The following is a 19,857-nucleotide window of genomic DNA, read 5'->3' as shown; positions in this document are numbered from 1 at the left end:
AGGAATCTAGGTCTCTCAGTCACACGCTTCTGCAACATGATCCTCCAGCTCCAGAAACATTTATTTTTTGCAGCTGACGAGACTTTGGGAAATTTCAATATATTATGATTGCTCCGGTGGGTGGGGGGAGGGGGTGGGATGATTTTTTTCCCCTTAATTATTTCTGTCTCTCTCCAAGCAGGCACTGATGAAAGCCGGGAAAGAGTGCCCTCCCCCCGCTCTCCGCCCCCCCCCACCTCATATTTCCAAACGTATTTAGGACCGTGTACACGCTGAAGTGTTCCCGGTGCACAGCTAGGGCTGAAGTAGCAATTTCTTGCTGTGTAAGCTGCAGGAATATGTTTGTTTATTTATTTATTTAGGGCTTATTTATTTAATTTTTTTTTGCAGCATCGGAAGGTGCTTACAAAGAAGAAGAGAAATAAAAGCCGACTCGAAGCAGCCGGCTCCTTCCCACGCGGGGTCACGCTCCCGCTGCCCCGTTTTCACCCGTATATGGGGAGAGCCGATGAGGTGCCCGCGTGCCGGCAACCCTCTTTCTCCCAACCGCCGTCCCACACATGCCGGCTCGGGCACTCGGTAGGCTCGGGGTCGGCGGCACGCGGCTCCCGCTTGGCAGCGGGCACGCGGGCACCGCTCCGCGCTCCCGCGGCGGGCAGCGCGCCCAGCCCCGCCGCCGCGGGGGGAGCGGCGCCTCTGCCGCGCGCTCCGGCTCCCGCGCGCCCGCCTCCCCCGCGCCGCGCCCGGAGGGAGGGCCGAGGGGAGCTCGGGCCGCCGCGTGCTGGCAGCGGGACGCCGCGCGTGTGGGCGGGGTGCGGTGCGCGATCCGCGGGTGTGGGGATCTCCGCCGGAACCGTAGCGTGCGGTGTGTGCGGTGCTCATCCTAAGGGGAACCCAAAGCCGCCTTCCTGCTGTTTTTGAGCTGGACGAGGAGAAGCCCCATCACCGAGCCGCTTGTGTGGTCGGGCCCGGTTTCGTTTTTTGTTTTTTTCTGAGGGGCTCCATGAATGCTGCTTTCTGTCCTTTCACTGCACGCCCAGCCCCTCACTTTCCTTTCAGCAGCCTTCCGGTCTGGGACACGGCTAGTTTGGCCTCCAAATGACTGCATGCATTAAGTGGCCAGTTGCCCAAACCGTTCAGCCAGCTCCTTGCTGGAACAATTTTACATACGGGTGATGTAAGTGCTATCACTACAAGCCTGAGTCAGGTTCAGTGTGTGCTGGGAACACTCAGAAGGTGCTGACTCCTTTCTCTTCTTTAAGTTTATCTTGGTGAGAAGGAAAAGACAGAAAGCAGCGCCAAGAAGAGAGTGAATGTGTAACCACTCTGTCTCATATGGATGTTAAATTTGGCATGATGACCTTTGATGTATCTGTTATCTCCCACACAAGGCTTTGGTAAGATGTGGCTGCAAAATAAAGGAGGAAGCTTTCAAACCATCAGTGGGAGATGCTTTCTTAGATAGTAAGACGCTTATTTTTATGAATGAATCATGGAGGTTTTCAGGACCTAGTAGCACATCCCTTCCCTTCAGTGAGATGCCCTAAAAACTTACACGGAACAGAACTGAATATATTTGCCAAGTTTTAGATACAATCCTATGCTATTACATGTTTCCTTTTAAATACTATTTATTTAAATACTATTTATATCACCTAGCCAGCACATAGAGACTGATACTCTACACAGAATAAGACATTGCACTATGCCACTTCTGTGGTTTAGAAAGTTCCCATTGAGATCTGCCTTGACACAAGTGTTTCCACTAAGTTACTGTCGTGCTGGCAAATCATGTTTTTATTGGGAAATGATGGAAATTAGGAGTGGAAATACAGAGCAGATCATTGCCTGGGGGTGAACAGGATAATTCCATAAACAACAGTCTCTGAGACCATACCAAGTCACGCTTCTACTCCCTGTGAGATACTATTCTATCCGTTTTGATCTTGTGGAAGAAAAGCTTTCCATCGTTATTCCCGAGCACTCTTTTTGTTTAACTTCTTCCCACTATATACAACAAAATTTGGGCTGTTCCAAGGAGCTACCTTCTCCGTAAGTTAAACTCTGATGCACAATAGGAAAGAAGGAGGAAGATTAAAAGGCAGTGCCAGTTTCCATGTTCTGTAACAAGAATGGCTTTTTTCACTCTCAGTCTAGAACTGACTCTGCATATCAAAACTCTCCGGGACCACCTCAGAAGATGAATGGGAGAAGGCAGCATGTCGCCAATTGATTGGATATAGCTGTAGAAAGTTCTTGAGCTGGTGATAACAGGTCTAAAATAATTTACAAGGGTTCTTTGCACTTTTTTTTTTTTTTAATCTGTATCACCATTAATTACTTACCTTTTTATATAAGAATTCTAGTGCTTCTCACTCCCAGCTCCATGTGAATCTTGCCTTCCTTCTCTGCCTGGCACTCCGATTAGCTATCCCTCAGGCCTTAAGGAAAAAAGTACAGTAAGGTACTGAGAGCTCTCTTATTACTTCATTTTTCATGCTCTGAAAAATAATTAATTTCTATGCACTTTCTCATTTAAATGCTATCCACTTTCAGTAACTTTGGTAGCTTCCTTTGGATAGGATGATGTGAAACTGTTTTCTTTTGGTGGATTGGGCAAAGGACTGCTTATGTCACCAAACTGAAGCAAGTGGCATTCAACGTACCAAGTCCCAAGTCTTTTCATTAGAAGAGAATAAGGCCCTGACCTAAGACTCGGGAAGGTAAATGGAAATCCTTGATGTTGCATTCATTGGGCTCTAGAGAAGTCCACAATTGGGATTCCAGAGCTAGGCCTTATGACGTGTAGTTAAGGCCCTACTAAACACAGTTGCACTTTGAGACAGACCTGAAGCACTTTCAGTCTTACAGATTTGGACTAGGTATTTGCCTTACATGAGTCAATAACTGAAATTATCAGGCAAAAGACCTTCAACAAAGTTTGCAAACACTTTTTGCTTTATTTTTTAAGGCACTACCAGCCTAGCATGTCAATCATGTTCACAAAGAACCATTTGTGATGGTTTTCAGTGACTAGTCCATCTAAATTAAAAGTTTGGAGAAGAAATAGTGCTGGTTAAGACAAATCTGTTTCTGTACAATATGTACTGTGCAAACTCAGCAAACACCAAAACACAGAAGTCTTAAGACTTAAAGAGGTCTCACACTGCAAGTTTGCCTTCTCTCACTGTTTTTCTCACACAACCAACTCAGCCTAGAATTATTCAACCTTGAGGTACTTACTAATACTTAACAAGCAGCACAATGAAGAATCAATTCTCTTTCATGCAGTGCTATACTAACACTTTTCCTGAACAGCTTGTATTTTTTTCTTTAGGAGGTGAGTTATGCAGCAGCGCTTCAGATACTGTAAACATCTGTATCAATAAAGTCCTCTCTCAACTCAAAGCACTTATTTTGGTTCATGTCCCTGTACTGTGAATACACTCCTGCACATCTTGACATAATACTTAGCATTTATATAGCATTTGTTTTTGCCTTCAAAGTGAATTGCTAGCATGAACTAATGTGTCCTTACAACACCCACAACAGTTGGTAAATTTTATTATCTTCATTTTATAAATTGGGAAACAGCAGCAAAGAGGTGACGAGTATGTTCTATTGTCTTTACTCACATTTACTGCTGCCTTAATCCCTGGCTAGTTCCACTGCTTTCAGTGGGAATTCCTGCACAGTAAAGTACTACTTGATGTGACTGGAGATCATGGTGTCTTCCCCTAAGAGATTTGAGCAAGGCCTCAGTGAGGCTTTTGTGCAGGTTTAGAACTGAAACATCTCACACACTCTTCTGCATCATCCACTTTCCCAAAACAAAACCTAGAACATACCAACATATCTGTCACTTTTCCACCCCACAAGCTAATCTGTAAGGTAATAATGATCAAGTAGCCCCACTGCACTGACATTACATACAACTTGACACATACCACAAAGAAAACTTGCAAGATTGACACAGTTCCCAATTTCTTACGCTACAAAAATGACCACCTTTTTGAACTCGTAATTTAACAATGCAAAGGAGGGTGGTGAAAGATGCTTTTAAGTTTCATATGAAATTCAGCACTGCTGGGAAGGTGGTATGAAGTCAGTTTCAAAATAAAATGCCTCTTTAGAAAAAAAAATACTTTTCTTTCAACATGAAATGTGTATTCAAACTTCATGACATTCATTTTGTATTTTAAAAGAAGAGATGAAGATCAGCACATGAATCTAAAGAGGCTTTGCTGCATTTGCACTTTTAAGTTAGAGGGAACTGGATATTCTTACCTTGAAAAAAAAAAGTTATTTTATCTACTTTTCTACAAATACGTCATACTTGTTCAACACATATGGCCACCAAGTCTTGATCCATGTCTCCTCGTGAACCATAATTATGGTATTCTATCAAGAGATACTACTTGCATTGTAGCATTTTTAATTGTAAGAATATGGTGGCTGATTTTTGCAGTTTAAAACAACCAATTTTTAGAACTATGAATTTGATGACTGGATTTTCACACACGTTCCTGCTGGGAAGGATGGAAGTGGTCAGGGTAGCAGTTAGCGCTTGAGCTGGAGAGGAGGAGTATTTCTCCCTACCCATCCCCCTCCATCTTCTACTGATTTTGTGATTCCAGTGGCAACAACATACATTCTCCAGATCTTTCTCCTCATTCCCTATTTCTATTCCTACTTTCTCCTCTACTTCTATGGCAAAAATTTCTTAACTCCCTTGCTGCCAGATGTAAAATCCACAATCACACAGATGAGAAAGCAGGAAACTGCCTTATAAATGTCTGTGGCATCAATGTGTGATGAACCATTAACTATGATGTTTTGTGAAAGACACGGGGTCATTTTGCTTGCAGAGTTTTAGGTACTTAAATGCTAGTCCAGCATTAGAAGGTCAGTACTGAAGAAGGGGGTACGTGAAACACTACGTGCTTTAAAAATAATTTGTGGTACACTGAGTAACCAAAAGGGCTGTAACAGGAGAAAAAAGGCTACAAAGGTCGCTTGTCCTCAAACACTGCCACTCTGGGCTTTGTGTCTAGCATTTGCCATGACGATTTCTTCCAGTGATCCAAGACTTGTTTGTTCAGCTATGAATTTACTGTTAAGGTCCTTTCTATTACAGCGTCCTCTCTAGATCACAGTCTCTATTGCATAGCAAGTCACCAGAGCAGGTCCAGGCCTGCTGGGCTTTACTGGGAGGCCGATCTTTACCTCGGAGGTATGAAGGTGGTTTATAAAGCTGTATTGTCTCCCCCCTCCACGGCCTGCATGTTTTGCAGCAACAGCCTGCCTTGGCGTTTCTCAAATTCTAGCATTTTGAGCAACAAATTTAGCTGGAGTAAAAACTCTCAAATTCACCTGAAAATCAGGTTCTCCTTCGCTTTCAGTAGAAAGCCTTCATCTGAGATTGTAAAAAGGTGGCAGTAGGGTGATATTTCAGTCTAACTGGATAATTTCAGTAGTAAATCACATGGTTTCACTTTTCCTGCAGCTTTCATCCCATTCTCAAGCTGCATCTCCTTAACCATTCTGGTGGCTCATAGTCTTTTAGAACCCTGCCACAGTCTCCAATCTACAGCGTTTTTGTCTCTTTGCAATTTTCTATTGAAAAAAATCAATTTTGTCTGCATGTTTCTGCAAGATATGCTCCATTCTGTATTTCCAATGATTTTAACCCTTTTCTTAAGGAATCTAGGAGAAAATTGAGTTCTGACTGAAACAAGTACAACTCCTATTAAAATTTCTACTCTGCAGCAAATCATCTATCCTTACTATTTTGGCTCTTAATTAGTTTTTGAGGTTTCCATTTGGATATATTTGGCAACAAAAAACAAACTACACACTAAATGTAACTGTAGCGTACAAAAATACATGGCAATGTTAAAGGAGTACTTAAAACTATTTGCGTATAGAGAAAAGTTTTCCCTTCAGCATGTATTTTGATTGAACAGCACTGGTTTCTCCTTTTGCTTATACAAGTACAGAGCACAAGTATCCACACTCACTCCTAGAAAGTATAAAACTACCATGAGAGAAGGAAGAATCTGGCTTACACCTTTGGAGCCTACAGCTGCTTTGTTAACTGTGGTCTAATACATGTGAGAAGAGGGTAATTGGAGCTGAGCAACCTGGTTTTTATCTCCTTACAGAATCAGAGAATCATAGAATGGCTTGTGTTGAAATGGACCTCAAGGATCATCAAGTCCCCAACCCCTGCTGCATGCAGGGCCACCAACCTCCGTATCTAATACTAGAGTAGGCTGCCCAGGGCCACATCTAGCCTGGGTTTGAACATCTCCAGGGACGGGGTATCCACAACTTCTCTGGACAGCCTGTTCCAGCACCTCACCACTCTCATAGTAAAGAACTTCTCCCTGATGTCCAACCTAAATCTTCCCTCCTTCAACTTAAAACCATTTCCCGTTGTCCTGCTGTTATCTACCCTTTCAAAGAGTTGACGCCCCTGACTGAAAGCCTCCAATTAGGTCACCCCGCAGCCTTCTCTTCTCCAGGCTGAACAAGCCCAGCTGCCTCAGCCTGTCTCCATAGGAGAGAGAGCTCCCTCCTTCCTGTCTACCAGCATTAGTCTACTGCTTTGAGCAAAAGAGCTCCTGACGTATACATGTGGATGTGAGAAGACAAGCAGATGACATGGGATCCAGTGTGCTCCTAAAAATGCTCTGCTTACTTGAAAAAAAGGAAAAGATGCGCTGCATGACTTGGCAGTAGCTAAGGCACAGCCACCACAGCCTTCTTTCCATTTCAGGACTGCAGCATTCTGCACCTCATCTACCTGTAGTTCTTCACTTGGGGCCTCACATCTTTGCTTTCCTTCAATTACCCTATCCAACAGAAAGGAAATAATCTTTCCTGTGCTATCTTTTTGCAAAAAAAAAGAAAAGTTGTTGTGAGCACAGTGCTGAAGTTACCAGACTGACCCCAAAATATGAGGTTCTTTCTAAGTACCATTTGGGAACGGCACAACATCAGTCACACAAGCAAGATGGTATTTCCAGTGCTGCTTAAAAGCGGTTGGAACACCAAAGGCAGTGAGGCACAGCAAAGAAATTAGTGTGGCTGCCTTTTAGCACGTTATGGAAAGACTCCAGGTGTTGAAGGCTTACACTGCGGCTGTAGACAAAAGCCCCTGAATGAGATTCCTGTTCATCTCTAAGGCTCAGAGGTCAGCTGCAAAGACAAGCAAACCCTGAGTGTTTCCACTAGCAGCAATGCAACTGTATTGCATCTTAGGAAAGCTATGTAGGGGGAAAAACAAAACAAAACAAAACAAAACAAGAAGGGAAAAAAAAAAAAGAAAAAAAGAAAAAAAGAAAAAACCCCGAAACAACAAAAGGGAAGGGGGAATGCTGAGAAATCCACAGGGGAGCTGAATTTCTCCCCCGAGGCAGCAGTCCCCACACTTGCTATGAGCTGTGAGATCCACACCGAGGGGCCAGGCTGGACGCCCTCACCGGCGCCCAGCTCTCCTAAGTTGTAACGCCGGTACGGAGCCTACGCTACAATCCGCAGCGCTCTGCTCCATTCATGCGGATGCCGCAGCGACCCATCAGCCAACAGAGCCGGGCGCTCCCGCAGCACAGCGGCAAGGACACGTGCCCTCGCACCCACGCACGGCGGATGAGCGGCCGAGGGGGGAGAAGGGGGGGGGGGCGGACGGGGGGCTCCCGCCCCCATCGCTGAGGTGAGCAGGGGGCACCGCCTCGCCCTCCCGCCGCTCCGTGCTCGGCACGGCAATGAGCGCAGCGCCAACGGGGGCGGGAAGGGGGCAGTGCGCGTGCACGGCGATCGGACGGGGCGCCCCCTCCCCCGCTTTAACTGCCGTGCGCGCGCCCGCCGCTCCCATTCAGCCTCGCGCCGTCCCCGCCGCGGCGGCTGCTGCCGTCAGAGCTGCCTGCGTCAATGCTGCCTCAGTGACACGCACCGGGGCTCTGCGCTCCCCACCCCCCGCCGCCTCCTCCTTTCTCCTTTTTTTTTTTTTTTTTTATTTTTTCTCAATGAGACGCCTAATGGGATTTTTATGATCCCGCTTATAAATCAGACCGTCAGGCTGGTGCTGCTGGCACACTCGCTGCTAACGGTTCCTTCGTGTGCCCCCCTCTACCCGCCCCTCCACACACACTTTTGTTTCAAATAATAATTTTTGACAACGTTTATTGCTGTTTCTCCCCCCTCTCATTTTCAAGCTGCAAATGCCCCATCTCCCACACAGGCAGGTTTCCTCAGGTGCTGAGGGGGCTGCAGGCAGTGCCCAGAGCCCTCTGCTGCAAACTGCCTGCTCCCAGCTTGCTACATGGTGGCAGATGTCCCTCTCCCCCAGTACATCGAGCACCATCAATATCCCTTTTTAATAACCTTGTTCAGCATTTCTACGTCATGCTCGCTGTAATCTCACCTCTTCCACTTCCCCCCTCCCCACTAATCTCCAAGGCCTGGGCTCTGAAGGTTTATAAAATGGTTGCTCTGTGTGTGCCCTCAGCTGTACACATAACCCAGCCCCGAGCCTGCAGTGCTGCCCTGCTCAGCAAGGCGTGAGGGAAGGCTGCAGGACACACTGAATCCCAAGGCTACTTATTTACATTTTCTGCCAGAGCTCTGCTCTCCTCCTACCCCTTTTATTTTCACTGGGAATATGTGGTAGCAAAGCTCCCTGGATTTTTGTGGGGTCAAGCCTCACCCTACTTCGGGAGGTATCTGTGCACAGCTAGGCAGAGAAGACAATATCCCACTCCTATTAAAGTCAATGGGAATCAGCAAATTCAAGCGTCACTGGGCTTGGCTGGCAGAGCACACAGCTCTGCTCTGGCCAAACCCTGCCCCATTTTGATGTAGCTTAACTGTCGCTGTGCCAAGCTGTTCCAAAGCTGCTGTGTGCTGCTGGTGCAGCACTGCCCGCCTGGATAGGAATCCATGGTGGCACCAAGCAGCTGGAGCAGACCCTGTACCTCCTTGCCACTGCCACGCAGGCAGCCCCAAAGAAGCTGCCACTGCCCCACACACCCCCTGTAGATTAAAGTCTTTCAAGGTCAGGCACCAGTAAAATAAATCAGAGCATTCTATGGACTGCATTAATTTGTACTGTTTATGAGCCTGGTGCTTCCCAAGTCCCATAGCCATTTTCACATCCTCCCAGCCGCACCTACCCCTACTCCCCCACAGCTCAGGATTGGCTGTATTAACAACTGCATTATAGTTTTTGTTTGTTTTTTTTTTTCCCCTGCCAAGGACAGAAGTGAGAGTTTCTAAAGCCATTTAGTTCTGTAGCACCAACTACTTTGAATAACCATTTTATCTCAAAAAAAAAAAAATAAAATAAATCTTAAAAAAGGGCAAGCAATTATACCATAAACTAGATTTTTGAAGAGGAAAAAGGAGACTCAGAATTGAATAACTTATACACAGCAAGGGCTCCACTGTGCTTTTAAGACTTGTTTGCATTTTTTTGCACAAAAAAAAGGAAAACATAAACCTGGTATCTTAAAAACAATGCTGCATGGCAATAGGGATCCAACAGGAATGTGCTTACGCATTTTAATACCCAAGTTACTCATAACGCTGCATTTACATTACCTCCTTGTTAAGGTACATTTTACTGAACTGTATGAGTGGGGATTCTCCATCTTAAATATCCCTGAGACACACCACAATACCGCAGAGGTTTCTCAGCAGCTGACCAGGCTCCTGGCTGGCTGTATCAGAAGTAACCCTGGCACCCGAGCAGCTCAGCAACCTGTCCCAGCTGCAGCACAAGTGAGGAGCCACAGGCTTACTCTTATTCCAGGGCAACAAAACCTACCTTACGATTTGATTGCGTGTGTCATAAACGATGCAGCCACTGGTACCCAAGCACAATCAGTGAGAGACTGGACAAAAAGCACGCACACATACATATTAATAGCAGTGACTTTACAGTTTATTTCCTCACATTAAAAGCTGACCTTGTGAGAGCGAGTGCACCCATTGCCAGTATGTGCCATATGATACTGAAGGAGGAACAATGCCCACAGAGTGGGAACTGGCCTGCTGTCTGTTCAGAAATAGTCTCTCCTTCCTGTCAGTGCACCAGAGTGGAGCGGTGCCCGCCTAATGGATGCAGGGTAGCTCCTTGCCCTTGCACAGAACACGGAGCTGCACTTACTGGATCTGTCTTCAGAGAAGAAGGTTTGAAACAAGTCAATCTTCACTCTGCTTTGGGAGTCACTCCAAGTCTTTGGCTGCAGATTGCAGTGCTAAATTGAGACCATTATTTTGCATTGAGCTATTTTCATCCCAAAGTGCTTTAAAGGCTTAGCCAGATACACAGGCTGTGGTGCTATATGCACAGGAATCACTTCAGCCACTAATGAAATGCAGCCACCTATTAAGCAGAGCAGTGTGATGCCTGGTCCTTGGGTGCAATGACTGCCAGAAGATTCCATTTTATCCAGCTGAGCAGAGACTAGGTGTTGGTTAGTGGATTACTTTGTCCCATTTGAAAAATAAAACTGCCTGGACCTCTGTGTATAGAGTAAAGTTAGACATCGACAGTCATGGTCAGCCTTAGAATTAGAAATCCCACCTGTGAAAAGAGATCACTGGAGTTCTGCTTTGTTCCACATCACCTGCATTCCCCATCACTTTTCAAAATAGTCTTGCTACCACTTGGTAATCCAGGGACTGAGCACAACATTCAAAGCCTTATTAAAATGCTCTGAAGGCCACGTGCAGATAAAACATCATGGTGTCCATATACAAGGAATTAGTAAGTTTCCCCACAGTTTCTTGGGAACAAATCCCTGCATCAGGAAAGTACCACAGACACCTCCACAAGTGGCTTTAACTCACACCTGACTGTTCTCCCTAGGAGAGACAAGAAAACCCAACTACTGCATATTTTCCATGATGGAAAATTCATTTAAAAATGAAAAAGCACAGTGAAATATAGTCAGTGCCTAAAATGAGGAATATAAAACCCATTCGGTACTGTACATACACCTTTGTGTAAGATTGCACACACTGCATTAAATAACCATGCCTCCCTGTCTCTAGTTAGGGTAGAGAGGGAATTGTGTGGTGAAAGACGTAATTTGTACATTAGGAAGTCTCTGTTGCCAGATCAGCAGCAGCAGCACTGACGTCTGTACTCTCTCGCTTTGTTCCTGCTGCTATAAATCAAAATGACTACAGTCCAAATGCCTGACTTGTTTAACTATAAATGCACTGCTAGTCAGAAAAATCCACACTAGGAGAGATCTAGATAGTCTGCATATACTTTAAACTGATTAAATTGAGAAAGCAAAAAAAAAGGATCAGAATAACATTTATGAATTTATGGGAAAAAAACTTTTAAAGATTGAAATCCAGCAGAGCTGTAAAAATTCTGTATCTACAGGCATTGATGCCTTTGCTAAATGAGCTATCAAATTTGCCTTTCTTAATGTGCATTGGGATTTATTTATATATACAGATTAATGCAATCTCTTTAGAAACCTATTTTCCCCTCATGTCCCTATGTATTTTTCTGCTTATGTAAACTACTGGAGGCAAATTAAAACAGAGTAGATGAAGTGGGTGAGGTTTTACTTTTCCTGGTTTTATATGCCTGTATGTCTGTAGTGATAAATACAAACTACATAGCTGAGGTTGACTCTTTTATTTGGAGTTCTAGAAAATTGAATATCTTCTTTAAAGGTGAAATGAGCCCTCAAAGCCTAAAATACCTTTTAGATCCCTTCCAAGTTCTAAAAGGAGACTCAACTGTTACATAAAAATGATGGTGCCAATGCCTGCTGCTAACCTGTTGGCTGAGGGAGAGCAGGGGAATTCTCATCCTAGCACCTACTGAGAACCTGGAACCATTTTACAAAATACAGCACAATTTCTTGACTTAATGGAAAAGGAATAGGAGAAATTATGAAGATAACCTTCCAATACCAACATTAGCTCAGCTGAGCTGTAAATCCTGTGTATTGGACAGTGTAGCCAGAAATATGTTGAGCTATACTTCTAAAGAGGAAATAACAGGATCAGAGAACAGCAGGTGAGAATATTATCAATGCCACACTCACATCGCTACTGTGTTACCTGTGTCAGGTAACCTCTTTCCTGAGACCACCTTCTTTCTTTTTTTTTTTTTTTAATTAGTTATTTTATTTTTCATTCCAAGACATTCTAAGAGTATTAAAGCAAAAAAGTCTGAAGTCATTTGGTTTGCGGAAACTGTCCTGCTAGGCCTTGGCTAATGAATTTGCAACCAGATGTTCATTTTCAGACCTGTTCCAAAATGTACTGAAGTCAATGGAAAGTCAATTGGATGTTCCAGATTACTAGTAAAAAGTCACTATAGTGCCAACGTGTGTGTGTGTGTGGGGGGGGGAGATAGAAACAGGATATGGCCATTGGTCATTCAGCTTGGCACTGATCCTAGGGGAAAAGAGTGGAAAAGCAAAGGAACAAACTCAGAATCCCCAATTATTACGTGCCACCAGAAGTATGGTAATTGTTAAGAGAGTGGGTAAAGACTACAGGAAATGGGAAAAAAATGGATTTAGCCTACCTCTTTCTCACTGTAAACTAATCCAGCTGGTATTCCCTCTAATTTGCCATTAAGAACATGTATGAACAGTTACTATATCACAACAAGCAGAACTGTAGCGTTTTAGGAGACAATAACTACACAAATTAAGGAAGAACAACACGATCAGTACTAGTTAAGTTTTGTGGAAACAGCCAGAAGGCTTCATAAACAGTATTTCATATATATATATATATCATATATATATCATATATTATGTATAAAATCATATATTGAAAGATAACCATCTTGAGGTGACCAGGCTTCTATATTCAGTTCCACGTGACGCTGATTTAACTAATAAATATAATACATTAGAGAGTCATAATGGGATCCAGTGTCTGAAAAATAAAGCTAAACAAGCACATCTGTTTCTTAGAGTAACTAACAAACCACTGCAATGGCTTGCACAGTACACGAATCGCTCTGTCTGGAGCTTTTAACACAAAAGTTGTTGGATATTATTCCAGAGATTATAATATTGCTGCAGATTAGTTCTCTAGCCTTCACTATTGCAGAATTCAGTCAGTCATCCTAACAGACTTAAATTAGAACACGTTGCACCTGGGTAACTGGTGAACTGTGAGTATACATTAAATTACATTTAGATCTCTTAGGTGTGCTTCCACCTGAGCAAAGTTCAGATTCCTGTTTTGCATATATTTGCATCCATCTGGTTTACATGTAGATCTTAAAAATAACTAACAAATCATGCAGTGTCTTTGTAATACACAGAGCCTGTATGTTGTTGGACAAAAGACCGGTTTTTATAGCAGAAGAGAAAAAACAACAAATTACAGGGTGCTTTAACTACAGTTTGGTGCAGTCCTCCCTCTCTTCTGCTGGATTAGGGCAAAAAACAGAATTAAAACTAAGAAATAAATATCCATACAAAATCTGGTGAGAACTGCAGTGGAGTGGAGACATCTAGCTGCCTTCTTTCTACCAACAGAGCACCTATGAATCAGGAAATCCAAGCTCTAGAGAGAACATATAGAAATCTACTTAGTAAAAAAGGTAACAAAGCCTTCCGTGCTCAAGGGGGAACTTAAAGCTGGGATAGAGAATAAATTATATGTACTGTTTACATTTCTTCTTGTTCTCTCTGAAACTTTCTTGAACAAAAGTTTATTTCCTTTGATTTCTTAGAATAGTTTTTTATTTTTGTAGTCTTGGTTACACCATCTTAAAAAAGCAGTTTTGGATGTGCAAATTGCCACGAGAAACAATGCTGAAAACGCCTCCTTGATCTAGAACTGAAGAGGATTGAAATGTGCTGGTGGAGATGCTGTGAATAAGCCTGATAGCTATTGTTCAGGCTGCATCCCATCCCTGATTAGGAAAATCTAAATATGGGCAGCATATTGTTACTGCTGCACGCTCTCCCTTCCAGCATAACCAGAGACAGTTCTAACCTGCCTCTACAACTCCAGAGGTCTAGCAAAAGTGTAGCCTCATCAGCCAGGTGAGACTCCATACAGCATGATGCCCATGCAACCCCATGAAGCAAGGCGGAGAAACATGCATGTTGTCCCGCCCTGCAGAGATAATTTTATGTCTCTATCAATGAACCAGAACTGCATCTACGTGTGCAAGCATACATTTAAACACTATTTGTTGAAAGACTGAGACTTTCTGCACATGTACTTGAAGGCTTCAAAATGCACCTTCAGTTTTGGATTCCCCTTTCAGCTTTGACTTACGTCTGCACTCAGTGCACATAAAATGTATGCACATGCTAGATCAGGCAGCAGCCAGGCTTTCTACACTCAAATTCTGACTCTACAGATGGCAAAATATCCAAAATCACAGTCGGAGCCCAGCTATTTTTTTGGGTGTGTTTTTTTTTCCACCCCACCATCACCCAATAAACAAAGATCACATAACTCTGCATTTATACTCTTCCAAAAGACATGAACTGGAAAGCTTTGGACAGGTTTTGCATTAAAAAGCACAGGGATTATACTATTATAACTATCTAACCGCAACAAAATAATCCTCGTGACTGTGGATGTGAGTATTCAGATAATGACATACGTGTAGAATGAAATAGGAGATTTAAGACAGCAAGACAAAAAGAGGATAATAAAAATATTGGCCTAAGCCCAAACACTAATGTGTACCAAACAGTAATGCATATCAAATCTTCAGAGAAATCCTTTTTCTTTTCCTTGGGAAAAGATGATATCAGAAGATAGAAATTTGCAATGTTGTTTTTGAAGTACATGCTACATGAAGTAGCTTGTGTTCCAAGTGATGAGCCCATTTCTATGTCAAAAACAAGTACCATGCTACATCAGGTCCACAGTTCAAACTAAGGAAGACACACAAAATCCAGAAGTTACTGAGTTTGCAGTCATGTCCAACAACGTAAAAAGCAAGATCACAGGTGTAGGTACAGGGATAAGTACATTACTTTAGAGGGCTCCCTTGAAAATGAGTTTGAGGGTGCCCTTGTGACAGCATACCAATCAAGGAAGCTTGTACTGCAGCATCCACCTCTAGATGAAAGACTTCAGTCTCCAGGGATGTCAATTTAGCAACTGTTCTCTTCTTCCCCTCCTTATATCTGCCTAAAAGTTACAGCAGAGCCAAATGAGATCTACCTGCTTATTTGGTCTTTAATCCAGTGCTTGACCAGTACTTTCTGGTTTGTGTCTCAACTATGTGGGATTTTCATATGCCTCCCCACATCTGAGAGCAGTCTGGGAGTACTTAGTTTCTAAGATTGAGTGTATTCATTATATTATAAATGAGGCTTAACACTTTTAATTAGGGCCAAATTTATCAAAAAGAAATCATGAGATGAGCTACCGATGAAGGTCGTTATTCTGGAAGGTAAATGCAAGCCCAGGGACTAAAGTTTACCCAGAAAATTTGAGCCACCTCCAACTATAAGGGCAAAGAGAAACTGAAGAATATATTTTCAGAAAGCTGCGCAGAGAAACTATGTGGAGGATTCCCACCATTCTGTTTACTAGTGCCACTGTATTTGCCAGTGAAAAAGATAAATGAATGAATGATTTTTAAGTTCAAGCCTTACTTGTAAGGAACACTTGAATTGCCATAGTTGATGTTGGCAGCCCACCAAACTTGAGAGAAACTCAATGGACCAGCATAATCCCATATCAATGAAGTTAATTGCAGTCGAACCTGGAACAATCTTGACTATTCATTCATTAAAAAGAAGGAGACTAAAAACACTAAAGATTGTTTCTTCTGTCTGGGGCAAGGTGTGCTAAAGAAAAAAATTTTTGACTTACAAGCACAAGCCTGCCATCCATTTTTCCCCTATATGAGAAAAAAACGGTTTTGAGAGAATTCTGATCTAGGCAGTCAAGATATGCTTGTCTTGAATTTGCTACATGACTTTCCCATGTGCACTCCAAATTCTAGTGTGCTGTAAATAAATCTTCATCACCTGACTAGAAGCCATGGTAGCTCTGCTTATTCCTGTACCCACTGTATTGCTGTGATAATTAAGAGTACTTAAGCTTAGTCTAGCATAGCAGCACAGTAATAGGGATAAGGCACAGAGAAACAAAAGAATGTATTCTACCACTGCTTTGACTCAAGGCATGGAACTGACAGATACTTTGCTCATCACCTCAAGAATGACAGTATTAATGGAGGATTCCACACAAAAGGCTCCTGAAAAATTAAGGAAGTTCTCTCATACTGTATACAATAACAGCATTTAGTCTTGCACATGGAAAACCCTTACGTATATAAAGTTTCCCAAAACAATTTTATTGTTTTTATTGCAATAAACCTCAAAGATGGAGTTACAATTGAGAGAAATTAATTAGTAGTATTGTATGTACTAGGATCACATTCCTCCTAATCTGGAGCGCCACAGCAGCAATTCAGATGCTACAATTAAGAAATTGTTTTCAAACCCAATTTTGAACTAGCTCCAATTTTCTTAAGTCCATAATCTATAGCATATTCTAAGTAAGTATTCACCTTGGGATCACAACAGTCATGGAAAAGACATCTACTTAGCTAGGACTTAGGATCAGTAAGACAACCCGTTAACACTGATAGAATGTTTTTTTTCTTTAAAAAGAAAAAAAAAAAACAGTTCTGGTGTTATACTGAAGTTAATGGACAAAAAAGGATGTCTTCAAAAAAAAAAATCTTTATTCCAGATATTTTTTTTGGAACAACCGAAGACCAACCCTAAGTGATCCATCCCAGATTTTACTCCATACTCCACAGCTTCTGGAACAGGACGTTTTTGGTATTTTGTCAATTCCACGTAGATATCCGGCCAGGATGTATGTATTGAATATGAACCCTCAACTTTCTACAGCAAAGTACTTTGGTTAGAGTTTTTTTTTTTTGCCTGAAATAATAAAATAAAAACAACCCATTACCTGGGCTGCAGCGCAACTCACTGTTCTTTCAAAAGTCTGACATTTACAGTAGATAAACTCAGATTTCTATACATTTCTCACTTTTACTAATACAACTAATCTCCAAATATACATCAACCACAAATGATTTTAAGTAGCTAACAGATCCTCAGAATCACTTTTATTTACACTTCTAGAATAGTCAGCTAATGTCCTAATATATCTACAGTAAAAAAAAAAATGTCCTGTCCATAGTCTAAAAAATTAAAATGAGAAAATATTTGGAACTCTTCTGGTAAGTTTAGATGAAGGCTCTTTCAGCAGGAATAAGAGGTTGTACTCATAGTAGAGAGTGGAATAATAATTGAAGACTTGACAGAAGAAAATTAGCTTTCATAACTCTAAAAAGTTACTTATTAATTGTTTGAGAAAATGTAAACTACTTCTTCCCATAGCAGATTTATACAGATACCTCATTACAAAGTTGGGAAACGTTATACTAATTCTCAACGCTTTGCTGAAGTTCAGTTCCCACTGGATTTAGGCAGAGGAAAAATAGTGACCATCACATACTTTCAGTTTCATGGAAACATCCATATATATCAGAAGACACCAGCATAGTCACCAATAAACATCCCTGCAGTAGGAGCAGGGATGCCGTAGGAGCAGTTAGTACGTCAAGAACATAAAAACTTTTCTACCCTCTGTCTGCCACTAGAACTGATTAGGAACTAGAATTCCAGTCCTACAGAAAAAATCCCATTGTGTATCTTTGTCCCATATCACAACACGCAACAAATTTCAGATTTTCTCAGAAAACAGTTGTGAAAGCAAGCAGAAAAGAGAAGCAGAGCATAATTTTCTATTTCATTTTCTCTCCTAAACTCTCAGACTTTCATGGGAAAAGCACTGAGGGCCCATGACCCAACTACATCCTTCCTCACGTGTCACGGCAGTTTGTGACTGCAAAGGGAAAACCAGCAAGCCCCACATCGATGAAGTCACTGGAAAGAAAGAGAAGAGCTCCTAATTGCAATAAAAAGCAGTTAGCACATAGGCAATTAATTACAAGCCTAGAATCCTTCAATCAGTACTCAGGTAGGCTCTCTTCCAGCACTACCTCTCTGTATACACATTGTGCATGCCTATATCTAACTTTTACTGTCAGATTAGCTCAAACTACAGGGTATTAGAACTTGATTATGATCATAGCAAAGCGGAGGGAGTGTCAAAAACTGGAAATACGTCACTTACTGTATTCTTGTCTCAAAACCTCATCGCTTGCCACCGTGAAAGGAGGTGAGGGAGCTGGCAGCTAACTAAGTCTTCCATTGTGAAAGGACTGACAGGTCTAATCGTCATTTCTGCTTCAGAAATTTTTAAAACGCAGTATGTGAAAACATGCTGACCCTCGGGAAATAAGTGGGGTTGTTAAAAATAAATAGGTTCCAGCTTTTCAGGAAGAGCAGATTCACTACAGTGACGTAAAAACACCCAGCAGCTTGTCCCAGCCATTTCCCATGAGACACTGCTGATTTAGGAAGAAACAGCAGCTCACGCAGCTGCCTGGAAATTTAAATGCCAGGATGTTACTTCTTGAATCTCTTATTTTTAAACACTGCTCACCTTTGACACAGTGACTGTATTTGCACAATCCCTTTATATCCTCAAGCACCCTTTGAAGACTTTAAAATAAATTAACCTTAGTTAATTTATAACATTCCAATATGTCTTGAAATAAAGTGAGATACTAGTAGTCTTAGGAATATCTTATTGTTGAAAAAGTTATTTCATAAATACTTCATATTATTCATTTTACAGTTTTAAATTTTCTGTTGGAAGTCACAGTGTGTCCCAAGCATGTCTAAGACATTGTGCCTGCAGATGTGCCTGCAAAGGACCATAGAATCATAGAATCACAAGGTTGGAAATGACCTGTAAGGTCATCTAGTCCAAACATCCAACCGACAGTATTGTGTGATGATGCATCGGTGCACAGGGATGCTGCATGCAGTCAGCTTGAACCAAGGTAGAGATGCGAGAAGCAAGTGCTGAAACAAATTCATCTGTGAATGGAGTTACTGATTGGCAGCCACTCCTACCAGTTACAGCAGATTGCTTCTCTGATAGTACAGCTACAGCTTAGACAGTGACAAATTTCCCTCATCTCAAAGCATAAATCTGCATCTTTAATTCATAGTGGGTCACTTGGGACCTGGGTGGAGACTAAAGGGATGAAACATTGAGTCACTTTAGGAAGACAGTTCCTCCAGTAATCTATCTTCCTAACATTCCGTGATCCATGTTTTCTCCTGTGTTAACTCATCAGGATTTAATTCCTTCACTGTTTCCTTCTGTATTTCCATTCACACGTCCCCCTCATCGCTCCCACCAAAAAAAGAATCCTTTTAAATCCTAACCAATATTTTCCATAATGCAGAATATGGAAATTTGTGACTGTTTATAAGAGGGGTGTAGGGATTACATTGCTGGACCAGATTCTTCATACACTGTGACTTCAACACATCTTACCACTCCACTTTCAGTAAAACTGCAAGTCATTTACATTTTGACAAAGTTACTGGTTGATTTGGTTTACTTTTGCTCAGAGAAAATGAATGACAAATGTTCGCATGTATTAACAAAATAAAGACTAATAGAAAACATAAAGCCATACAAATGTGTACAGAAACTGAAGAACAGCATTTTCTCAATAAACTATCTTTATTGCTTAGATAAGGAGTCAGATAAGTAAAAGTAACCTCATATATAGTTTTGTCATCTTGCTATTCCCCCTGAACAGTATACATCATTTGCTAGACCTTCTGTAGAAACCTATTCCACAGAGCAGGACCTTTCATGAAAAGTAGCCTCTCTTCAGAGAATTCCAGGTGGCAACATCTAGTAGTAGTA

At 42.1% G+C, this 19,857-nt stretch overlaps 1 long non-coding RNA gene across 1 annotated transcript; it reads right to left on the bottom strand.

The window, feature by feature from the left end:
* Positions 1-250: 250 nt before the first annotated feature.
* Positions 251-18,366, bottom strand: LOC104909700 (uncharacterized). The gene is made up of 3 exons (XR_792535.3): positions 18,199-18,366; positions 2,346-2,441; positions 251-1,408 (listed from the first exon to the last, which is right to left on the bottom strand). It is a non-coding gene; the product is annotated as an uncharacterized LOC104909700 (long non-coding RNA).
* Between the last annotated feature and the right edge of the window lie 1,491 nt (positions 18,367-19,857).

This window comes from Meleagris gallopavo, chromosome 2 (assembly GCF_905368555.1).
Source record: "Meleagris gallopavo chromosome 2, MGAL_WU_HG_1.1, whole genome shotgun sequence".
NCBI lineage: Eukaryota > Metazoa > Chordata > Aves > Galliformes > Phasianidae > Meleagris > Meleagris gallopavo.
The sequence above is the reverse complement of the archived record's forward strand: the minus strand, read 5'-3'. Positions and strand labels throughout refer to the sequence as shown.